Source organism: Salvelinus fontinalis, chromosome 27 (assembly GCF_029448725.1).
Source record: "Salvelinus fontinalis isolate EN_2023a chromosome 27, ASM2944872v1, whole genome shotgun sequence".
In the NCBI taxonomy this organism is placed as follows: Eukaryota; Metazoa; Chordata; class Actinopteri; order Salmoniformes; family Salmonidae; genus Salvelinus; species Salvelinus fontinalis.
In genome coordinates this window covers 31,732,939-31,758,090 of record NC_074691.1, presented here as the reverse complement: position 1 = coordinate 31,758,090, position 25,152 = coordinate 31,732,939, and the positions used below count along the sequence as shown (strand labels likewise).

General features: G+C 43.4%; 1 non-coding gene across 1 annotated transcript; it reads left to right on the top strand.

The window, feature by feature from the left end:
- Positions 1-11,426: 11,426 nt before the first annotated feature.
- On the top strand, positions 11,427-11,500 carry trnaa-ugc (transfer RNA alanine (anticodon UGC)). The gene has a single exon. It is a non-coding gene; the product is annotated as a tRNA-Ala (tRNA).
- The last annotated feature ends 13,652 nt before the right edge of the window (positions 11,501-25,152 follow it).

The window sequence follows — 25,152 nt, the reverse complement described above, 5'->3', positions numbered from 1 at the left end:
AACCTACCATCACACCTCAATCACTAACCACAGAGAGCACAGTGCAGCAGGGTCCGGTGGGTTTAATGGAATCCCGGATGAGCCCCCATTATGTTACGCACGCCTCTGAGAAGAGGGAACGCAACTCCCTGCTACAACTCAACTCTCTGAAGTGCAAGAGGTATGGACTGTAGGTGCGAGTAAGGATGACACAAAAGCAGAATTTACCGTTTACTAGAATTTATTTTCTTACACGGTAATATGGGGAAAAGGGGCTGGACGGAACCAAAGCAAAGAAAGTAAATATCAAAGTTCCCCCTCTCCTATCTAACCTGCCTACCCACTTAACTTACCTAACTTAGCACCACCTGGTGCCCTAACCAAAATACAGGGGGTGGTCCGCCCAGGTCTTACCTAGTGTGCCTAGACAGTAAATATACTACAGGTATATGTATGCCCTCGGGCCTCTTGCCTAAGCACTCCCAAAGTGCCTTCTCCTTCCCCCCTGGGAACAAACGAAACAGAGTAATTATTAACGATTTCACAAACACTCACAAACACAGGACATAGGAAAAACTGCTACCAACAACAACAGTACATACCACACTTTCTGATACACAACCAACACTATATCACAATCTAATTTTTCTCTCTCTCAATCTCCAAATCTCTACTCCTTATCTCATCTCTCTCCTCTCTCTACTCTCCTGGGCAGAACACTGGCTTTTATCTTCAGGTGGCAATGGTGATTAGAGTCAGCTGCTTCTTGACGAGGGGGCGGGGTCAGCTCCAATCACCAATTAGCCTGGGGTTGACCAATCAGCTGGTTGGGGAGTACTTCAGGAAGCCATCTCCTGAAACACACACTCAAATACAAAACAGAACACAGAAACTGGGGAACGTAACACATGGGGATGATGGGTAGTTTAGGCCATGGGGATGATGGGTAGTGTAGGCCATGGGGTAGATGAGTAGTGTAGGCCATGGGGATGATGGGTAGTTTAGGCCATGGGGATGATGGGTGGTTTAGGCCATGGGGTAGATGAGTAGGTTAGGCCATGGGGATGATGGGTAGTTTAGGCCATGGGGTAGATGAGTAGGTTAGGCCATGGGGTAGATGGGTAGTTTAGGCCATGGGGTAGATGAGTAGTGTAGGCCATGGGGTAGATGGGTAGTGTAGGCCATGGGGTAGATGGGTAGTTTAGGTCATGGGGTAGATGAGTAGGTTAGGTCATGGGGTAGATGAGTAGTTTAGGTCATGGGGTAGATGAGTAGGTTAGGCCATGGGGATGATGGGTAGTCCAGGTCATGGGGTAGATGGGTAGTGTATGCCATGGGGTAGATGAGTAGGTTAGGCCATGGGGTAGATGGGTAGTTTAGGCCATGGGGTAGATGAGTAGTGTAGGCCATGGGGATGATGGGTAGGTTAGGTCATGGGGTAGATGAGTAGTTTAGGTCATGGGGTAGATGAGTAGGTTAGGCCATGGGGTAGATGAGTAGGTTAGGCCATGGGGTAGATGAGTAGGTTAGACCATGGGGTAAATGCGTAATGTAGGCCATGGGGATGATGGGTAGGTTAGGCCATGGTTATGATGCTATAATAATATAATAACAATAGTACAATAACAATAATATTATAATACTATAATAAAAGCAATAGCTTGTTATACACACATTACCAGTCAAATGTTTTTGTTGCTATTTTCTACATTGTAGAATAATAGTAAAGACATCACAACTATGAAAAAACACATATGGAATCATGTAGTAACCAAAAAAGTGTTCAAAAAATGACAGCTTGATGACAGCTTTGCACATTCTTGGCGTTCTCTCAACCAACTTCAACAGGTGTACCTTATTAAAAGTTCATTGGAATTTCTTTCCTTTTTAATGCATTCCAGGTGAAGCTGTTTGAGAGAATGCCAAGAGTGTGCAAAGCTGTCATCAAGGCAAAAAGGGTGGCTACTTTGAATAAAATAAAATATAATATATTTTAGATTTGTTTAACACTTTTTTAGTTGCTACGTTATTCCAGGTGTTATTCTTCAATGGAGAAAATAGTACAAATAAAGAAAAACCCTTGAATAAGTAGGTATGTCCAAACTTTTGGCTGTTGCTGTATGTCCCTTCTTTCTTCTTATATTTTGAATCATCATCATCATCAACAGTTGTTCATCATCATCTTCACCACCAACATCATCATCATCAACACCACCATCATTCATCATCCTCATTAGTGCATCATCATCATCATCATCATCATCATCATCATCATCATCATCATCATCATCATCATCATCATCATCATCATCATCATCATCATCATCATCATCAGACCAGAGGATTCCTTCCATTCCAGTGATTCTCAGTGACATTACACACATCCCAGCACTAGGCTTTATACTTGATACTGTACAGTATGTGGTTTTGAGGAGGTAAAGAGCACCACCCTGTGTTAATACCTTATACTAGCAGGACAGACAGACCATCCAAGTGTAGTCTCTATCCACTTTGCACAGTACACATGGAATATGTGACAAACAAATGGTTGAATTAAAATCACAGTCTCACTGCAATGTGTGAAAACATTGTCACTCCTTAACCACTGCTACGGTATATGCCATATGGAGGTAAACCAACATGACTTCTGTGCCTAAATGCAGACATGGTTTCAACTACTATTTTAAATCTTTCTGTATTTGAGTGTTTTCTTGAGCCTGCTTGGAGCGGCAGATCGACAAGGTTTACACTTTTGGGACCATTCCATTGGCTCCATTGTGTCAGGCAAGCTCAATCAAAAAACATGCTGAACACGTTCAGAATCTTTCAAATACTACTTGAACCCAGGTCTGCCTACATTCTATTTGACACCCCTTATATAGTTTATTCTCCTGTATGGAAAAAGACAGAGCATCATCGGATCAATACAAGTGTGTTCATTAGCTACCTGTTGGCATATCCATCCATTTCTACAGGACATAATGGTAGAAATGGATTCTGGCCATCTCTTTCTCCCGGACATTACAATAACAGATTGTATATTAAAGAGGCATTCATAATAACGGAATGCTAGATGGTGGGGGTGGAGAAGCATTAAGAGCCTGTTAACATACAATATGTGTATTGTACCGTACCAATACGTACCATGTATTGTACCGTACAGTGTATTGTATTGTACCGTACCTCACAAACTTTTACAGATGCACAATTGAGAGCATCCTGTCGGGCTGTATCACCACCTGGTACGGCAACTGCACCGCCCTCAACCGCTAGGCTCTCCAGGAGGTGGTACGTTCTGCACAGCGCATCGCTAGGGGCAAACTACCTGCACTCCAGGAGACCTACAGCACCCGATGTCACACAGGAAGGCCATAAAGGTCATCAAGGACAACAATGCTACCATCCAGAAGGCGAGGTCAGTACAGGTGCAGCAAAAGACTGAATAACAGTTTCTATCTCAAGGCCATCAGACTGTTAAACAGCCATCACTAACATACATACATACAGACTTGAAATCACTGGCCACTTTATACCATCTTTTGCATCTTGCATATGCCACGCCACTCTGTCATTACTCATCCATATATTTAGATGTATATATTCTTAATCCATTCCTTTACTTAGGTTTGTTTGTATTAGGTAGTTGTTGTGAAATTGTTAGGTTAGATTACATGTTAGATATTGCTGCACTGTCGGAACTAGAAGCACAAGCATTTCGCTACACTCACAATAACATCTGCTAACCATGTGAATGTGACCAATACAATTTGATTTGATTTTGACTTGAGTAGGGGGGAGGATGTCATGTTTCTTTGGGGAATCTATATTCCCATGGGATTGAGAGAGTGGAAGGACGGTGGGAATAAATCGAGACACACACACACACACACACACACACACACACACACACACACACACACACACACACACACACACACACACACACACACACACACACACACACACACACACACACACACACACACACACACACGCAGTCTTGATTTTATGTGTTTTATATATACAGTATTTCCACACTATGAAGTTGGAATAATACTGTGACATTTAGACCATGATGATAATGCCATTTTAGTGTAAGAGCTGTTTGAAAAGGCCACCTGAAATTTTACCCTGTTTTGGTGGGATGGAGTTTTGGCCTGGTGACATTCTATAAATGTTTTATAGACCAATAAGAAAGAGAGTTCCAAACCTCTGCCAATAACAGCTAGTTTTCAGTTTCCCCTCCCCACTCAGACCCCTCCCAGACAGTCCTAGCAAAATCTTGCTTGAGAAATTGTTCTTTGCTAGGAGGCTATTTTTGTTTAATTTTGAAAATTTCAATTGAAAACAATGACAGTAAGGTACTTAATTGTCACCCGGATATGATTTGATAGAGGTAAAAACGACAGAAACATAGAGACAAAGACATGGAGACAGAAACATAGAGACAGAGACATGTAGACAGAAACATAGAGACAGAGACATGTAGACAGAGACATGGAGACAGAAACATAGAGACAGAGACATGGAGACAGAGACATGGAGAACGAGACATGGAGACAGACACATAGAGACAGAAACATAGAGACAGAGACATGGAGACAGAAACATAGAGACAGAGACATGGAGACAGAGACATGGAGACAGAGACATGGAGACAGACACATAGAGACAGAAACATAGAGACAGAGACATGGAGACAGAAACATAGAGACAGAGACATAGAGACAGAAACATAGAGACAGAAACAAAGAAATAGAGACATGGAGACAGAGACATGGAGACAGAAACATAGAGACAGAAACATAGAGACAAAAACATGGAGACAGAAACCTAGAGACAGAGACATGGAGACAGAAACCTAGAGACAGATACATGGAGACAGAAACATAGAGACAGAGACATGTAGACAGAGACATGTAGACAGAAACATAGAGACAGAGACATGGAGACAGAGACAGAGACATAGAGACAGAAACATAGAGACAAAAACAGAGACATAGAGACAGAGACATGGAGACAGAGACATGGAGACAGAGACATGTAGACAGAAACATAGAGACAGAAACATAGAGACAAAGACATGGAGACAGAGACATAGAGACAGAGACATGGAGACAGAGACATAGAGACATGGAGACAGAGACATAGAGACAGAGACATGGAGACAGAGACATAGAGACAGAGACATAGAGACATGGAGACAGAGACATAGAGACAGAGACATAGAGACAGAAACATAGACATAGAGACAGAGACATAGAGACAGATACATAGAGACAGAGACATGGAGACAGAAACATAGAGACAGAAACAGAGACAGAGACATGGAGACAGAGACATGGAGACAGAGACATGGAGACAGAAACATAGAGACAGAGACATAGAGACAGAGACATGGAGACAGAGACATGGAGACAGAAACATAGAGACATAAACATAGAGACAGAGACATAGAGACAGAGACATGGAGACAGAGAGACAGAAACATAGAGACAGAGACAGAGACAGAAACATAGAGACAGAAACATAGAGACAGAGACATAGAGACAGAGGCATAGAGACAGAGAGATGGAGACAGAGAGATGGAGACAGAAACATGGAGACAGAAACATGGAGACAGAAACATAGAGACAGAAACATAGAGACAGAAACATAGAGACAGAGACATAGAGACAGAAACATAGAGACAGAAACATAGAGACAGAGACATAGAGAAATGGAGACAGTAACATAGAGACAGAGACATGGAGACAGAAACATAGAGACAGAGACATAGAGACAGAAACATAGAGACAAAAACAGAGACATAGAGACAGAGACATGGAGACAGAGACATGGAGACAGAGACATGTAGACAGAAACATAGAGACAGAAACATAGAGACAAAGACATGGAGACAGAGACAGAGACATGGAGACAGAGACATAGAGACAGAGACATAGAGACAGAAACATAGAGACAAAAACAGAGACATAGAGACAGAGACATGGAGACAGAGACATGGAGACAGAGACATGTAGACAGAAACATAGAGACAGAAACAGAGAGACAAAGACATGGAGACAGAGACAGAGACATGGAGACAGAGACATAGAGACAGAGACATAGAGACAGAAACATAGAGACAAAAACATAGACATAGAGACAGAGACATGGAGACAGAGACATGGAGACAGAGACATGTAGACAGAAACATAGAGACAGAAACATAGAGACAAAGACATGGAGACAGAAACCTAGAGACAGAGACAGAGACATGGAGACAGAGACATGGAGACAGAGACAGAGACAGAAACATAGAGACAGAGACATGGAGACAGAGACAGAGACATGGAGACAGAGACAGAGACATGGAGACAGAGACATGGAGACAGAGACATGGAGACAGAGACATAGAGACAGAGACATGGAGACAGAGACATGGAGACAGAGACATGGAGACAGAGACATAGAGACATATACATGGAGACAGAGACATGGAGACAGAGACATGGAGACAGAGACATGGAGACAGAGACTGAGAGGCAGAGACTGAGAGGCAGATGCAGAGACAGAGACAGAGAGACAGCGACAGAGAGACAGCGACAGAGAGACAGAGACAGAGACAGAGAGACAGAGACAGAGACAGACAGAGACTGAGAGGCAGAGGACAGAGACAGAGACAGAGAGACAGAGAGACAGAGAGACAGAGAGACAGAGAGACAGAGAGACAGAGGACAGAGACAGAGAGACAGAGGACAGAGACAGAGAGACCGAGACAGAGACAGAGACATGGAGATTGAGACAGAGACTGAGAGACAGAGACAGACAGGCAGAGAAAGAGACATGGAGACAGAGCCATGGAGACAGAGACATGGAGACAGAGACATGGAGACAGAGACATGGAGACAGAGACATGGAGACAGAGACAGAAACTGAGAGGCAGAGACATGGAGACCGAGACAGAGACAGAGAGATAGAGACATAGAAATAGAGACAGCGACAGAGAGACACAGACAGACACATAGGTACAGAGACATAGAGACTGCGACAGAGAGACAAAGACAGAGAGAAAGACAGAGATAGAGACATAGATAGAGACAGAGAGGCAGAGACAGAGATAGAGACAGAGAGGCAGAGACAGAGAGACACAGTCAGACACATAGGTACAGGGACATAGAGACTGCGACAGAGAGACAAAGACAGAGAGAAAGACAGAGACAGAGATAGAGACATAGATAGAGACAGAGAGGCAGAGACAGAGGCAGAGAGACAAAGACACAACTTACACTAACCACCGGTCATCCCCATTTTCAAATGTATTGTAATCTTTCAAACAAGGGAAAATAGTGTACTAATAGAGAAAGTGGGACATGGGCCAGGGCATGGGCGTTTTAAGCCACTGAAAGACTTATCCCACATAAAATCCTAGCAGTCATTTGTTCAGTCATTATAATGGACAAATCATCACTGATGTAAATAGGACTAGTGCCCAACCTATGGCTCTGTGTTAAATTAACACTGCCAAGTAATGATTATTCATGATCATGAAAAGCAGCTATGATTGTAAACACAGCACTTTCATTGCAATTATACCACGGTGGGTGATTCACACCATTATATTGCTTACTGAATTTCATTAGATGTTCATCCACCCATACTGCGATACCACATTTTTCCACTAGATGTCCGTGCAGCTCTTGCTTCGCCCTGTGACTCCGTCTCAGTCTCACCTGTCATGAGTTGAACGTTGACAGTGCCTGTAGGTAGAGTACAAATAAAAATCAAACCAAATGAATCTAATTAATCAAATATAAAGTACAGAGGAAGGAAGCGGACCCAGACTGCAGCCAGGAGCCACACTCCATCAAACACGTGGCCGTTATACATACTAATAATAAGCAGGAGAGCTCTCCTCTGCCTTTATGAGGTGGCCCAGCCTAGGGCAGTTTAGTTTCTTTTTCTTAGGATTTCCATTAGCTACTGTACATGCAGCAGCTACTCTTCCTGGGGTCCACATAAAACGTACAAATACATGACAAATATAAGATTTTACATTGAAATAAAATATTTAAAAAGATAAGGGTTATTTATTGGAAAGACACCAAGAGACAACAAAAATACTATTTACATACTATTCATATATACGTATACATGTACTTATATACAGTTACCTTTGATCTTTAGAAGAGAAGAGGCGCTGTGATACAATCGTTTTTTTTAATCTGTTTTTTTAAAGCTAAAATGTCTTTTTGCCTAAGTAACCTCTGGTGGCAGAGCATTCAATGATGACATGGCTCTATATTTAACTGAGCAACGCACAACATTTCTGTTTGGTTTGGATAGACTGAAGAAACCCATAGTGGTGTGTCTGATGGGGTATGTCTGTTTGAAGTGTCATGCAAATAGATTATACAAGTGGTTAAGCATTTTCAACACAGAAATGTTTCTTAAAAAGACTAGAAGAGAAGTAGTCATTTTCTCCTCAACCCTGAAAGACTATCAAAATCAAACTTTAAAATCAAATTTACTTATATAGCCCTTCGTACATCAACTGATATCTCAAAGTGCTGTACAGAAACCCAGCCTAAAACCCCAAACAGCAAGCAATGCAGGTGTAGAAGCATGGTGGCTAGGAAAAACTCCCTAGAAAGGCCAAAACCTAGGAAGAAACCTAGAGAGGAACCAGGCTATGAGGGGTGGCCAGTCCTCTTCTGGCTGTGCCGGGTGGAGATTATATCAGAACATGGCCAAGATGTTCAAATGTTCATAAATGACCAGCATGGTCAGATAATAATAATTACAGTAGTTGTCGAGGGTGCAGCAAGTCAGCACCTCAGGAGTAAATGTCAGTTGGCTTTTCATAGCCGATCATTTAGAGTATGTCTACCGCACCTGCGGTCTCTAGAGAGTTGAAAACAGCAGGTCTGGGACAGGTAGCACGTCCGGTGAACAGATCAGGATTCCATAGCCGCAGGCAGAACAGTTGAAACTGGAGCAGCAGCACGGCCAGGTGGACTGGGGACAGCAAGGAGTCATCATGCCAGGTCGTCCTGAGGCATGGTCCTAGGGCTCAGGTCCTCCAAGAGAGAGAAAGAAAGAAAGAAAGAAAGAAAGAAAGAAAGAAAGAAAGAAAGAGAGAATTAGAGAGAGCATACTTAAATTCACAAAGGACACCGGATAAGACAGGAAAAGTACTCCAGATATAGCAAACTGACCCTAGCCCCCCGACACATAAACTACTGCAGCATAAATACTGGAGGCTGAGACAGGAGGGGTCAGGAGACACTGTGGCCCCATCCGATGATACCCCCGAACAGGGTCAAACAGGAAGGATATCATGCATGTTGTTGATGTTAGTTATGTGTGTGTTTATGGGCCAGCTGCAGCTTTGCTAGGTCTTTCTTTCCTGCACCTGACCATATTACCGAACAGTAATCAGTATGGGACAATACCCCAGTTATCAGTATGGGACAATACCCCAGTTATCGGTATGGGACAATACCCCAGTTATCGGAATGGGACAATACCCCAGTTATCAGTATGGGACAATACCCCAGTTATCAGTATGGGACAATACCCCAGTTATCGGAATGGGACAATACCCCAGTTATCAGTATGGGACAATACCCCAGTTATCAGTATGGGACAATACCCCAGTTATCAGTATGGGACAATACCCCAGTTATCAGTATGGGACAATACCCCAGTTATCGGTATGGGACAATACCCCAGTTATCGGTATGGGACAATAACCCCGTTATTGGCATGGGACAATACCCCAGTTATCGGAATGGGACAATACCCCAGTTATCAGTATGGGACAATAACCCAGTTATCAGTATGGGACAATACCCCAGTTATCGGTATGGGACAATACCCCAGTTATCGGAATGGGACAATACCCCAGTTATCAGTATGGGACAATAACTCAGTTATCAGTATGGGACAATACCCCAGTTATCGGTATGGGATAATACCCCAGTTAACGGCATGGGACAATACCCCAGTTATTGGTATGGGACAATACCCCAGTTATTGGTATGGGACAATACCCTAGTTATCAGTATGGGACAATACCCCAGTTATCAGTATGGGACAATACCCCAGTTATCGGTATGGGACAATACCCTAGTTATCAGTATGGGACAATACCCCAGTTATCGGTATGGGACAATACCCCAGTTATCGGTATGGAACAATACCCCAGTTATCGGTATGGAACAATACCCCAGTTATCGATATGGGACAATAACCCAGTTATTGATATGGGACAATACCCCCGTTATTGGTATGGGACAATACCCCAGTTATTGGTATGGGACAATATCCCAGTTATTGGTATGGGACAATACACCAGTTATTGGTATGGGACAATACACCAGTTATTGGTATGGGACAATACCCCAGTTATTGGTATGGGACAATACACCAGTTATTGGTATGGGACAATACCCCAGTTATTGGTATGGGACAATACACCAGTTATTGGTATGGGACAATACACCAGTTATTGGTATGGGACAATATCCCAGTTATTGGTATGGGACAATACACCAGTTATTGGTATGGTACAATACCCCAGTTATTGGTATGGGACAATACCCCAGTTACCGGTATGGGACAATACCCAGATTTTTTCAAACAAACTATCTCTCTGAGGCAGAGACATAAAACAAATGCACCCTGGGCAGATTTAGCAGGCCAGGTTGAGGTAGATTTCCACATATGCAGATCGACTGTACACAGAGGGACAAAGTGGGGGAAGATCCACTATCTGACAACATATTGCAGTGGGAAGATTCATTCACTTGATGGGAGGTTTAGTTTGTCAAACCCTTAAACTAGTGCCTCTGTGATCACAGCTTGAGGTGGTTGTGTGAGAGGGGACAGGTGTTTTGCTATGAGACATGATCAAGATATAGGCTTTACCTAGGATAGGGCTCTGAGTTTTTCCTGCTCAGGTCACATATGAACCCCACATATTGTCTCCTCACTGGAAAGTTCTGTCTCTGACCATTCTCTCTGGCCTTTCTAAGGACCTCTAAGTACCATTATGATGGTGTTTTCTTTCATGAACCTGGACATTAGCACAGCACACGGCACAATGACACCGTGATACAGCACTTTCCTATTGTTGAAATTCTAGAGCCTTCGGAAAGTATTCAGACCCCTTGACTTTTTACACATTTTGTTAGGTTACAGCCTTATTCTTAAATTGATTAAATTACCCCCCCCCCCCCCCTCATGAATCTACACACAACATCCCATAATGACAAAGCAAAAGCCGTTTTGCAAATTTATTAGAAATACAAAACTGAAATATGACATTTACATAAGTATTCAGACCCTTTACTCAGTACTTTGTTCATGGATCTTTGGCAGCGATTACAGCCTTGAGTCTTCTTGGGTATGTTGCTACAAGCTTGGCACACCTGTATTTGGGGAGTTTCTCCCACTCTTATGGTCCCGTGGCTCAGTTGGTAGAGCATGGCGCTTGCAACGCCAGGGTTGTGGGTTCGATTCCCACGGGGGGCCAGTACAAAAAAGTATGAATGTATGTACTTGTAAGTCGCTCTGGATAAGAGCGTCTGCTAAATGACTTAAATGTAAATGTTCTCTGCAGATCCTCTCAAGCTCTGTCAGGTTGGATGGGAAGCGTTGCTGCACAGCTATTTCAGGTTTCTCCAGAAATGTTCGATCGGGTTCAAGTCCGGCCTCTGGCTGGGCCACTCAAGGTCATTCAGAGACTTGACCAGAAGCCACTCCTGAGTTGTCGTGGCTGTATGCTTCGGGTCGTTGTACTGTTGGAAGATGAACCTTCGCCCAAGTCTGAGGTCCTGAGTGCTCTGGAGAAGGTTTTCATCAAGGATCTCTCTGTACTTTGCTCTGTCCATATTTGCTTCGATCCTGACTAGTTTCCTATTCCCTGCTGCTGAAAACCATCCCCAAAGCATGATTCTGCCATCACCATTCTTCACCGTAGGGATGGTGCCATGTTTCCTCCAGATGTGATGCTTGCCATTCAGGCCAAAGAGTTTAATCTTGGTTTCATCATGGTCTGAGAGTCTTTAGATGCCCAAACTCCAAGCGGACTGTCATGTGCGTTTTACTAAGGAGTGGCTTCCGTCTGGCCACTCCACCATAAAAGCCTGATTGGTGGAGTGCTGCAGATATGGTTGTCCTTCTGGAAGGTTCTCCCATCTCCACAGAGGACCTCTGGAGCTCTGTCAGAGTGACCATCATGTTCTTGATCACCTCCCTGACCAAGGCCCTTCTCCCCTGATTGCTCAGTTTGGCCGAGCAGACACTTCTAGGAACAGACTTGGTGGTTCCATTCTTCTTTCATTTAAGAATGATGGAGGCCACTGTGTTCTTGGGGACCTTCAATGTTGCAAAACAATGTTTATATCTTTCCCCAGATCGGTGCCTCGACACAGTCCTGTCTCGGTGCTCTAAGGACAATTCCTTCGACCTCATGGCTTGGTTTTTGCTCTGACATGTACATTATATAGACAGGTATGTGCCTTTCTAAATCATGTCCAATCAATTAAATTTACCACAGGTGGACTCCCAACAAGTTGTAGAAACATCTCAAGGATTATCAATAGAAACAGGATGCACCTGAGCTCAATTTTTAGCATCATAGCAAAGGAATATTCATGTTAATTAGGTAATTCTGTAAATGAAAAATACATTAATTAACAAACATTTCTAAAATCCTGTTTTCACTTTCACATTCTGGGGTATTCTGTGTAGATTGCTGAGGATTTTTTTTTATGTAATCCATTTTTCGAATAAGGCTGTAGCGTAACAAAATGTGGAAAAAGTCAAGGGATCTGAATACTTTCCAAATGCAATGTGTATTTACATTCCAACGTCTCTGATCCAGAGTATTTTAAAGTATGTGTATTCTAGTGGTAACACACCACAATTACTTCTTTAAAATGTTATTTGGAATGAAAGTGACAAGTGTTTGAGTGTACAGTCGTGGCCAAAAGTTTTGAGAATGACAAAAATATACATTTTCAAAGTCTGCTGCCTCAGTTTGTATGATGGCAAATTGCATATACTCCAGAATGTTATGAAGAGTGATCAGATGAATTGCAATTAATTGCAAAGTCCATCTTTGCCATGCAAATGAACTGAATCCCCAAAAAACATTTCCACTGCATTTAAGCCCTGCCACAAAAGGACCAGCTGACATAATCTCAGTGATTCTCTCGTTAACACAGGTGTGAGTGTTGACGAGGACAAGGCTGGAGATCACTCTGTCATGCTGATTGAGTTCGAATAACAAACTGGAAGCTTCAAAGGGAAGGTGGTTCTTGGAATCATTGTTCTTCCTCTGTCAATCATGGTTACCTGCAAGGAAACACGTGCCGTCATCATTGCTTTGCACAAAAAGGGCTCCACAGGCAAGGATAGTGCTGCCAGTAAGATTACACCTAAATCCACCATTTATCTGACAATCAAGATCTTTCGGTTCAATTTTTGTGAAGAACACTTCAGGGCACCCAAGAAAGTCCAGCAAGCTCCAGGACCATCTCCTAAAGTTGATTCAGCTGTGAGATCGGGGCACCACCAGTACAGAGCTTGCTCAGGAATGGCAGCAGGCAGGTGTGCATGGTGTCAAGAAGGGCAGCAAAGTAGCCACTTCTCTCCAGGAAAAACATCAGGGACAGACCGATATGCTGCAAAAGGTACAGGGATTGAACTGCTGGGGACTGGGTTGTCAATTTCTCTGATGAATCCCCTTTCCAATTGTTTGTGGCATCCAGAAAAAAGCTTGTCAGGAGAAGACAAGTTGAGCGCTACCATCAGTCCTGTGTCATGCCAACAGTAAAGCATCCTGAGACCATTCATGTGGGGGGTTGCTTCTCAGCCAAGGGAGTTGGCTCACTCACAATTTTGCCTAAGAACACAGCCATGAATAAAGAATGGTTCCAACACATCCTCCGAGAGCAACTTTTCCCAACCATCCAGGGACAGTTTGATGACAAACAATGCCTTTTCCAGCATGATGGAGCACCTTGCCATAAGGCAAAAGTGATAACTAAGTGGCTCGGGGAACAAAACATTGATATTTTGGGTCCATGGCCAGGAAACTCCCCAGACCTTAATCCCATTGAGAACTTGTGGTCAATCCTCAAGAGGCGGGTGGACAAACAAAAACTCACAAATTCTGACAAACTCCAAGCATTGATTATGCTAGAATGGGCTGCCATCACTCAGGATGTGGCCCAGACGATAATTGATAGCATGCCAGGGCAGATTGCAGAGGTCTTGAAAAAGAAGGGTCAACACTACAAATATTGACTCTTTGCATCAACTTCATGTAATTGTCAATAAAAGCATTTGACACTTACGAAATGCTTATAATTATACTTCAGTATTCCATAGCAACATCTGACAAAAATATCTAAAGACACTGAAGCAGCAAACTTTGTGGAAATTAATATTTGTGTCATTCTCAAATCTTTTGGCCACAACTGTATAGCGAACTATTGAGTGTATAGCCAACTATTGAGTGTATAGCCAACTATTGAGTGTATAGCCAACTATTGAGTGTATAGCCAACTATTGAGTGTATAGCCAACTATTGAGTGTATAGCCAACTATTGAGTGTATAGCCAACTATTGCTCCTTGTTGATTTTATGTATCTCGTCTATCCATTGTCTGTGGCACTTCTTTGATCCGTATGGACCATGGTCAAAAGTAGTGCACTACATTGCTGGGTGCAATTTGGGAGGCAGTCTATATATTTGTCACAGTGAATACTGGTGATGGTACAGTCATGGTGAGTGGTGTACTGTAAGGACATCTCAAAAACATGAGATAATAATCTAATCCGAATAGGATGAAATTGCATTTGAAATTACAGCGGAATTCATTTTCATGTATTGCAACACAGAAGGAGGAAAAAGAGTGAGAATAGATTTCAAATAGGAAGGATAAGAGAGGGTTAGGGAGAGAGAGACAGAAAGAGACAGCAGAGAAAAAGAGAGGCATGGAGGAAGTGAAGTAGAGGGGGAGGAAGGAGAATGAGAGACAGGGAGGAAGAGAAGGAGAGACAGGGAGGAAGGAGAAGGAGAGACAGGGAGGAAGGGGAAGGATAGAGAGAGAGAAGGAAGGAGAAGGAGAGACAGGGATGAAGGAGAAGGAGAGACAGGGAGGAAGGAGAAGGAGAGACAGGGAGGAAGGAGAAGGAGAGGCAGGGAGGAAGGAGAGTGAGAGCCAGGGAGGAAGGAGAAGGAGAGACAGGGAGGAAGGAGAAGGAGAGACAGGGAGGAAGGGGAAGGTTTGAGAGAGAGAGAGGAGGAAGGAGAAGGAGAGACAGGGAGGAAGGAGAAGGAGAGACAGGGAGGAAGGAGAAGGAGAGACAGGGAGGAAGGAGAAGGAGAGACAGGGAGGAAGGAGAAGGAGAGACAGGGAGGAAGGAGAAGGAGAGACAGGGAGGAAGGGGAAGGTTTGAGAGAGAGAGAGGAGGAAGGAGAAGGAGAGACAGGGAGGAAGGAGAAGGAGAGACAGGGAGGAAGGAGAAGGAGAGACAGGGAGGAAGGAGAAGGAGAGACAGGGAGGAAGGAGAAGGAGAGACAGGGAGGAAGGGGAAGGAGAGGGAGAGAGAGAGGAGGAAAGAGGAAGGGAAAAGGAAGATTCGGCAGAGAGAGACCAAGTTGTTAGAGAGAGAAAGAGCGGGGGAGAGAAAAAGATTGAGGGAGGCAGTGAGAAAGGGAGAGAATAATTAGGAGGAGATAAAAGGCATGGAAGAAGCAAGGGTGCGACAATCTCCCTTTATTGCAATTAATCCAATTTACAAAAAAAGAACAGAGTACCAGAAAAGCTGTAACAAGCAGATCCACCAATCAAGTTCCCTACCAAACGCAAGTGTTTTGGGGGATTGTGAGTGGGCAGCAGGCAACAGTGGGACGGGTGGGCGGAGCAAGAAAACATAATGTTGGCTTTTGAGCTGGCAGATGGGGAACCTGTCGGAAGCCACATGAATCATAATTCAACACAACTTGTTGATATTTTCTCACTGTGGTAATGATGTTGATTGCAGGGTTTTAATGTCTGTGTGTGCATGGGGAAGCATGGGGAATATAATTGCGCTGGCCGGGAGTTTCGGTTGGAGGGTTTGTATGTGTGGTGTGAAAGGGTTGTGTGTGTGTGCATGTGTGTCAGTGTGAGAAAGAGAGTTAGTGTGTGTGTCAGCACAGACTAAATTCTTCCTTAATTATTGTGTGTGTGTGTATGTGTTTTCGTGCTTGTGTGTGCTCATATGACTGCCCTTGCCGCAGAGGGTTCCAAAAGGGTTCCATCTGGAACAAAAAATGGTTCTACCTGGAACTAAAAAGGGCTCTTCAAAGGGTTCCTCTATGGGGACAGTCAGAGAATCCTTTTGGAATCTTTATTTCTAAGTGTGCCCTACCAATCCTCAAGAGGAAAGTAATTTGTTACGGCACCAACCAAACATAAAGAGCTTACCTTCGCCACGTGCATCATCAGAAAAGAGCTTACTTTTGCCATGTGCATCATCAGAAAATAGGAACATCAGTACCTATAACCCAAACGCCAGGAGAAAACAAACACCTAAAAAGCTAAAGAGGGAAGCATGAGAAGGAAGGACATGGTCTGTGCTGTTGTTCACAGGGCAATGTACTGGCCTTAAGATGACCTATGAGGGCCTAGAGACCAAGTGTGTGTGTGTGTGGGGGACGGGACGGACTCTTATGGTAGGTACACCTATAGCTCATCTTTTGGCAGTAGTACTGTAGGCTACTTTGTCACTGACCTCAACCCAGAGTCTCTCAGAGCATTCACAGTCAGCCCACTGACACCCCTATCAGATCACAGTAAGATCACAGTCTACTTGAACAGAGCAATACTCAATCATGAAGCATCAAAGCCAAAGGAACTGAATATAATAAAGAAATACTATAGATGGAAGGAAAATATTGTGGAAACCTACCAAAAAACTATGAGGCAACATTAAATTCAATTATTTTTAGACAACTTACTGGACAAAATGTTTCACTGTAATAGTGAAGGTGTAAACTTGGAAGTAGAACATCTAAACAGTACCACTGTAACATTATCAGTTTCTCTGATTTTACTATTTATACACTCAGCAAAAAAAATAAATGTCCCTTTTTCAGGACCCTGTCTTTCAAAGATAATTTGTGAAAATCCATATAACTTCACAGATCTTCATTGTAAAGGGTTTAAACACTGTTTCCCATGCTTGTTCAATGAACCATAAACAATTAATGAACATGCACCTGTGAATCGGTCGTTAAGACTCTAACAGCTTACAGAAGCGAAGCATTTAAGGTCACAGTAATGAAAACTTAGGACACTAAAGAGGCCTTTCTACTGACTCCGTAAAAACCCAAAAGAAAGATGCCCATGGTCCCTGCTCATCTGCCTGAACGTGCCTTAGGCATGCTGCAAGGAGGCATGAGAACTGCAGATGTGGCCAGGGCAATAAATTGCAATGTCCGTACTGTGAGCCGCCTAAGACAGCGCTACAGGGAGACAGGACAGACAGCTGATTGTCCTCACAGTGGCAGACCATGTGTAACAACACCTGCACAGGATCGGTACATCCGAACATCACACCTGTGGGACAGGTACAGGATGGTAACAACAACTGCCCGAGTAACACCAGGAAGGCAGAATCCCTTCATCAGTGCTCAGACTGTCCGAGAGAGGCTGGACTGAGAGAGGCTAGACTGAGGGCTCGTAAGCCTGTTGTAAGGCAGGTCGTCAATAGACATCACCGGCAACAATGTCGCCTATGGGCACAAACCCACCGTCGCTGGACCAGACAGGACTGGCAAAAAGTGCTCTTCACTGACGAGTCGCATTTATCGTCGAAGGAATGAGCATTACACCGAGGCCTGTACTCTGGAGCGGGATCGATTTGGAAGTGGAGGGTCCGTCATGGTCTTGGGCGTCATCGGAATGAGCTTGTAGTCACTGCAGGCAATCTCAACGCCGCACGTTACAGGGAAGACATCCTCCTCCCTCATGTGGTACCTTTCCTGCAGGCTCATCCTAACATGACCCTCCAGCATGACAATGCCACCAGCCATACTGTGCGTGATTTCCTGCAAGACAGGAATGTCAGTGTTCTGCCATGGCCATTGAAGAGCCCGGATCTCAATCCCATTGAGCACGTATGGGACCTGTTGGATCGGAGGGAGAGGGCTTGTGCCATTCCCACCAGAAATGTCCGGGAACTTGCAGGTGCCTTGGTGGAAGAGTGGGGTAACATCTCACAACAAGAACTGGTAAATATGGTGCGGTTCATGAGGAGGAGATGCACTGCAGTATCCAGCTGGTGGCCTCACCAGATACTTACTGTTACTTTTGATTTTGACCCCCCCCCCCTTGGTTCAGGGACACATTATTCCATTTCTGTTTGTCACATGTCTGTGGAACTTGTTCAGTTTATGTCTCAGTTGTTTAATCTTGTTATGTTCATACAAATATTTACACATGTTAAGTTTGCTGAATATAAAGTTGACTGATGACGTTTCTTTTTTTGCTGAATTTAAGTATGTGTTCAGGTAAAATTAACATTTTTGTTTTATTCTATAAAACTACTGACAACATTTTACCGAAATTCCAAATGAAAAATATTGTCATTTAGAGCATTTATTTGCAGAAAATGACAACTTGTCAAAACAAAACAAAAATGCAGTGTTGTCAGGCCTCGAATAATGCAAAGAAAATAAGTTCATATACATTTTTTAACGACACAATACTAATGTTGTAGCTTAGAAAGAGTTCAGAAAACAATATTTGGTGGAATAACCCTGATTTTCAATCACAGCTTTCAATGCGTCTTGGCATGCCCTCCACCAGTCTTTCACATTGATGTTGGGTGACTTTATCCCACTCTTGGCGCAACAATTCAAGTAGCTCGGCTTTGTTTGATGGCTTGTGACCATCCATCTTCCTCTTGATCACATTCCAGAGGTTTTCAATGGGGTTCAGGCCTGGAGATTGGGCTGGACATGACAGGGTCTTGATCTGGTGGTCCTCCACACCTTGATTGACCTGGCTGTGTGGCATGGTGCGTTGTCCTGCTGGAAAAAACAATCCTCAGAGTTGGGGAACATTGTCAGAGCAGAAGGAAGCAAGTTTTCTTCCAGGACAACCTTGTACATGGCTTTATTCATGCGTCCTTCACAAAGACAAATCTACCCGATTGCAGCCTTGCTGAAGCACCCCAGATCATCACCGATCCTCCATCAAATTTCATGCATCCACTGTGAAATTTGGTGGGGGATCGGTGACGATCTGGGGGTGCTTCAGCAAGGCTAGAATCGAGCAGATTTGTAGGGTGTAGGGCAGATTTGTTCGCTGACAATCTGGTGCTTCTGTGCCCAACCAAGGAGGACCTGCAGCAGCACCCAGATCTTCTGCACAGATTCTGTCAGACCTGGGCCAGTCAATCTCAGTAAGACAAAAATAATAGTGTTTCAAAAAGAACCGGTCATCAGGACCACAAATAACATTTCCATCTAGACACTGTTGCCCTAGAGCAGTGGTTCCCAAACTTGTTATAGTCCCGCACCTCTTCAAACATTCAACCTCCAGCTGCGTAACCCCTCTTGCACTGGGGTCTGCGGACTCTGAAATGTTTTTTTTTCTCCCAATATAGTAAGCCTGCCACACACACACTATACGATACATTTAGGGATAGACGTCCCGTCAGCGGGACACCTGTCGGAAATGAAATTGGAGGGCGCGCAATTCAAATAAATAATCGTAATATTAAACATTTATGAACATATAAGTATCTTACATCGGTTAAAAGCATAAATTCTTGTTAATCTAACTGCATTGTCCGATTTACCATAGGCTTTACAGCGAAAGCATACCATGCGATTGTTTGAGGACGGAGCCCCACATCAACATATTTTTCAACCAGCACAGGCTTCATAAAATCACAAATAGTGATTAGGAAATACCTAAATGAAAGTAAGAGATAAGAACAACAAGTAACTAAAGAGCAACAGTAATTATCAACAGAGGGGCTATATACAGGGGGTACTGGTACAGAGTCAATGTGATGGGGCACCGGTGTTGAGGTAATTGAGGTAATATGTACAAGTACAGTAGTTAGAGTTATTAAAGTGACTATGCATAGGTAATAACAGAGTAGCAGCAGGGTAGAAGGGGGGGGGGGCTATGCAAATAGTCTGAATAGCCATTTGATTAGCTGTTCAGGATTCTTATGTCTTGGGGGTAGAAGCTATTTAGAAGCCTCTTGGACCTAGACTTGGTGCTCCTGTACCGCTTGCAGTGCGGTAGCAGAGAGAACAGTCTATGACTAGGGTGGCTGGAGTCTTTGACAATTTTTAGGGCCTTCCTCTGACACCGCCTGGTATAGAGGTCCTGGATGGCAGGAAGCTTGGCCCTGGTGATGTACTGGGCCATACGCACTACCCTCTGTAGTGCCTTGCAGTTGGAGGCAGAGCAGTTGCCATACCAGGCAGTGATGCAACCTGTCAGGATTCTCTCGATGGTGCAGCTGTATAACCTTTTGAGGATCTGAAGACTCATGCCAAATCTGTTCAGTCTCCTGATGGGAAATAGATTTTGTCGTGCCCTCTTCATGACTGCCTTGGTGTGCACGGACCATGATAGTTTGTTGGTGATGTGGACGACAAGGATCTTGACGCTCTCAACCTGCTCGACTACAGCCCTGTTGATGAGAACGGAGGGGTGCTCGGTCCTCCTTTTCCTGTAGTCCACAATCATCTCCTTTGTCTGGATCACATTGAGTGAGAGGTTTTTGTCCTTGCACCACATGGTCAGGTCTCTTATCTCCTCCCTATAGGCTGTCTCATTGTTGTCGGTGATCAGGTCTACCACTGTTGTGTCATCAGCAAACTTAATGATGGTGTTAGATTCGTGCCTGGCCGTGCAGTCATGAGTGAACAGGGAGTACAAGAGTGGACTGAGCACGCACACCTGAGGGGCCTCCATGTTGAGGATCAGTGGTGTGGATGTGTTGTTACCTACCCTTACCACCTGGGGGCGGCCCGTCAGGAAGTCCAGGATCCAGTTGCAGAGGGAGGTGTTAAGTCCCAGGTTCCTTAGCTTAGTGATTAGCTTTGAGGGCACTATGGTGTTGAAAACTGAGCTGTAGTCAATGAATAGCATCCTTTTGTCCAGGTGGGAAAGGGCAGTGTGGAGTGCAATAGAGATTGCATCATCTGTGGATCTGTTGGTGCGGTATGCAAATTGGAGTGGGTCTAGGGTTTCTGGGATAATGGTGTTGATGTGAGCCATGACCAGCCTTTCAAAGCATTTCATGGCTACAGATTTGAGTGCTACGGGTCTGTAGTCATTTAGGCAGATTAGCTTAGTGTTCTTGGGCACAGGAACCATGGTGGTCTGCTTGAAACATGTTGGTATTTCAGATTCAGACAGGGAGAGGTTAAAAATGTCAGTGAAGACACTTGCCAGTTGGTCAGCACATGCTCAGAGTACACGTCCTGGTAATCCGTCTGGCCCTGCGGCCTTGTGAATGTTGACCTGTTTAAAGGTCTGCGGAGAGCGTGATCACGTCTTCCGGAACAGCTGATACGCTCATGCATGTTTCAGTGTTACTTGCCTTGAAGCGAGTATAGAGTAATTTAGCTTGTCTGTCGTGGTACTGGGCAGCTCTGGGCTGTGCTTCCTTTTGTAGTCTGTAATAGTTTGCAAGCTCTGCCACATCCGATGAGCATCGGAGCTGGTGTAGTACGATTCGATCTTAGTCCTCTATTGAAGCTTTGCCTGTTTGATGGTTCGTTGGAGGGCATAGTGGGATTTCTTATACGCTCCGGGTTAGAGTCCCACTCCTTGAAAGTGGCAGCTCTACCCTTTAGCTCAGTGCGAATGTTGCCTGTAATCCATGACTTCTGGTTGGGGTATGTACGTACAGTCACTGTGGGGACAATGTCCTCGATGCACTTATTGATAAAGCCAGTGACTGATGTGGTGTACTCCTCAATGCCGGAGGAGGAATCCCGGAACATGTTCCAGTCTGTGATAGCAAAACAGTCCTGTAGTTTAGCTGGTGCTTCCTGCTTTAAGTTTATTTTGTAAGTAGGAATCAGGAGGATAGAATTATGGTCAGATTTGCCAACTGGAGGGCGAGGGAGAGCTTTGTACGCGCCTCTGTGTGTGGAGCAAAGGTTTTTTTCCCCTCTGGTTGCACATTTACCATGCTGATATAAATTAGGTAAAACTGATTTAAGTTTCCTTGCATTAACCTGTTGGGGATGGGGGCGCTGTTTAGACTATTTATGCTAATGTGGCTAATTTTTTAAACGGCTTCCCACAAAATCCTTGATCGTACAATATGCATATTATTATTATTATTGGATAGAAAACAGTCTATAGTTTCTATAGGAGTTGAAATTTTGTCTCTAAGTGGAACAGAGCCCATTCTACAGCAATTTCCCTGACATGGAGTCAGATTTGAGAAACGTTGGCCACTTTTCTGAAGTCATTTAAACGGGCACTGTCGTTGCTATGACTATACGGACACTTCTTACGTCTTCCCCTGGATGCCTTTACGTGATGACGATTCCAACGGGCTCGATTGCTCGTTCACAGGCCCTACAAATGAAAAAAACCTTTAGCTAGCAAGTCTTTTCTTGCTGCGTAACGCGCGTGGAAGACACCGACCCTCTCCTGTTCCAAGCATTAGTTTAGCCTGTTATATTTCTCCGGTCATCTTTTCACTCGTTATAGGAGTTACAAACATCACAAAGTAGTTAATTTAAAGCGTTTTATAGCAATTTATATCCGTTTAGTGCGATTTTGTGACATTTATTTTTGCAACGATGTGAAAAGTTGGACACGCTTTTCAGTTCATCCCGAACGTAGTTGACATTTCCACATGGCAAGAGGACAGCTTTCCACCAAAAGACGATTTCTCCCAAGAAAGGATCCTTTGCCCAAGATACTGATGGAAGAACAGCTCAAGGTAGGACATTTTTATTATGATAAATCGTGTTTCTGTCGAAACATTTTAGTGGCTTAGGACGCCATGTTTTTTGACGTAGCTTCGCTTGGCGCAAACTGTATTGAAAAGTAAGGATAAATTAAAAAATGTAATAACGCAATTGTATTAAGAATTAAATTGTCTATCAATCCCTGTCCACCCTATATTTTTTAGTCACGTTTATGAGTATTTATGTATAAGAGTAGATCACTGTCTAAGTGGCGCAAGGACAAATTCTGACCAGCCGAGTTACATTTCACATTGTCTAACCATGATTTTGGTGGCTAAATATAAACATTTTCGATCAAACTGTATATGCATGTTGTAATGTGATGTTACAGGAGTGTCATCGGAAGAATTCTGAGAAGGTTAGTGAAAAAATTAATATCTTTTGGCGATGTTGACTTTTATCGCTCACTTTGGCTAGAATCAATGCTGGGCTGCTAATTGCTATGTGCTAAGCTAATATAACGATTTATTGTGTTTTCGCTGTAAGACACTTAGAAAATCTGAAATATTGTCTGTATTCACAGGATCTGTGTCTTTCGATTCGTGTATGCTGTGTATTTTTACGAAATGTTTGATGATTAGTAGTTAGGTAAACACGTTGCTCATTGTAATTATTCTAGTCCATTTGTGATGGTGGGTGCAATTGTAAACTATGCCATATACCTGAAATATGCACTTTTTTCTAACAAAACCTATCCCATACCATAAATATGTTATCAGACTGTCATCTAATGAGTTTTTTTGTTGGTTAGGGGCTATAAATATCTTAGTTTAGCCGAATTGGTGATGGCTACTGGTGTTGGTGGACAAATAAAAGATGGTGGAATATGCTAATGTGTTTTTAGGTAATAGATGTACATCTTTACATATTGTGTCTTCCCTGTAAAACATTTTAAAAATCGGAAATGTTGACTGGATTCATAAGATCTGTGTCTTTCATTAGCTGTATTGGACTTTAATGTGTGAAAGTTAAATATTTTAAAAAAATATTTTTTTTGAATTTCGCGGCACTGGTTTTTCAGTGGGGGGGGGGGGGGTGTGCCGCTAGCGCCACGCTGATCCTAGACAGGTTAACTTCTTGAGAATACAGGGGGTGCTGTTTTCGCATTAGCATAATTTCCTCTACAGATTAAACTGCCTCTTATTCAATTATTGCTCTTACTATATGCATATAATTAATACCATTGGATAGAAAACAATCTATAGTTTCTAAAACCGTTTCAATTTTGTCTCTGAGTGAAACAGAAGTCATTTGACAGCACTTTCCCTGACCATGAAGAAGAATGCAAGATGTGTATGCTCGCTTCAACGCTCTGCCTATATATGGTCACGCCACCTATGACCCGAAACACACTTCATTCGTCTTCCTCTGGGTGTCAAGAGGACGTCAGAGGAGAATTTTTTTGTTTATCTTGTACTGACGTGAAATAAGACCTATTTCTTTGGCGTGACCGACAACTTCCGGTTCTCTGAATCGCGCGATTTGGAGGTGCGATTGTCTACTGTTTTGCTGCCGTTACGGATGAAAACTATCTCCGTCTCGAAGTTTGTTTGATACATGTGACCATATCATCTTAATGTATGTTTTTTCAATATAGTTTAATCAGATTATTTGAATTTTTTCGGGAGTTTTGCCGTGTTCCGTTCTGTGACTTTTTTTACTTTGGCCAGTCGACCAGTACATATGCTAAATGAAGAGGGAAAGTTGCCATTATGAATGGATTGAACGACTCATCAGGACTAAGGACACCTTGATCAACATTCTGATGAAAGATCAGCAATAGTAAGACCCAATTTACGATGTTATTTCATATATCTGTCGTGCATGTGAACTGGTCGTGGGCGCCCAGCTGGTTCTGGCTGGCGTGGCTATGCTAATTTAGCGCTACATTTTGTTTTCGCTATAAAACATTTAATAAATGTAACGACGGTCCTCCTCCTCTTCGACCGAAAAGGAGGAGTATTGAGGGAACCAAGGCGCAGCGAAGTTTGAACACATATTTATTTAAACGAAAACACGAACTTGATTAAACTAACAAAACAACAAACGGTGAAGACAGACCTAAACGACGAACTTACATAAAACAAGTAGAACGCATGAATAGGACAATTAGACTACACAAACCGAACAAACCGTAACAGTCCCGTATGGTGCAAACAATTA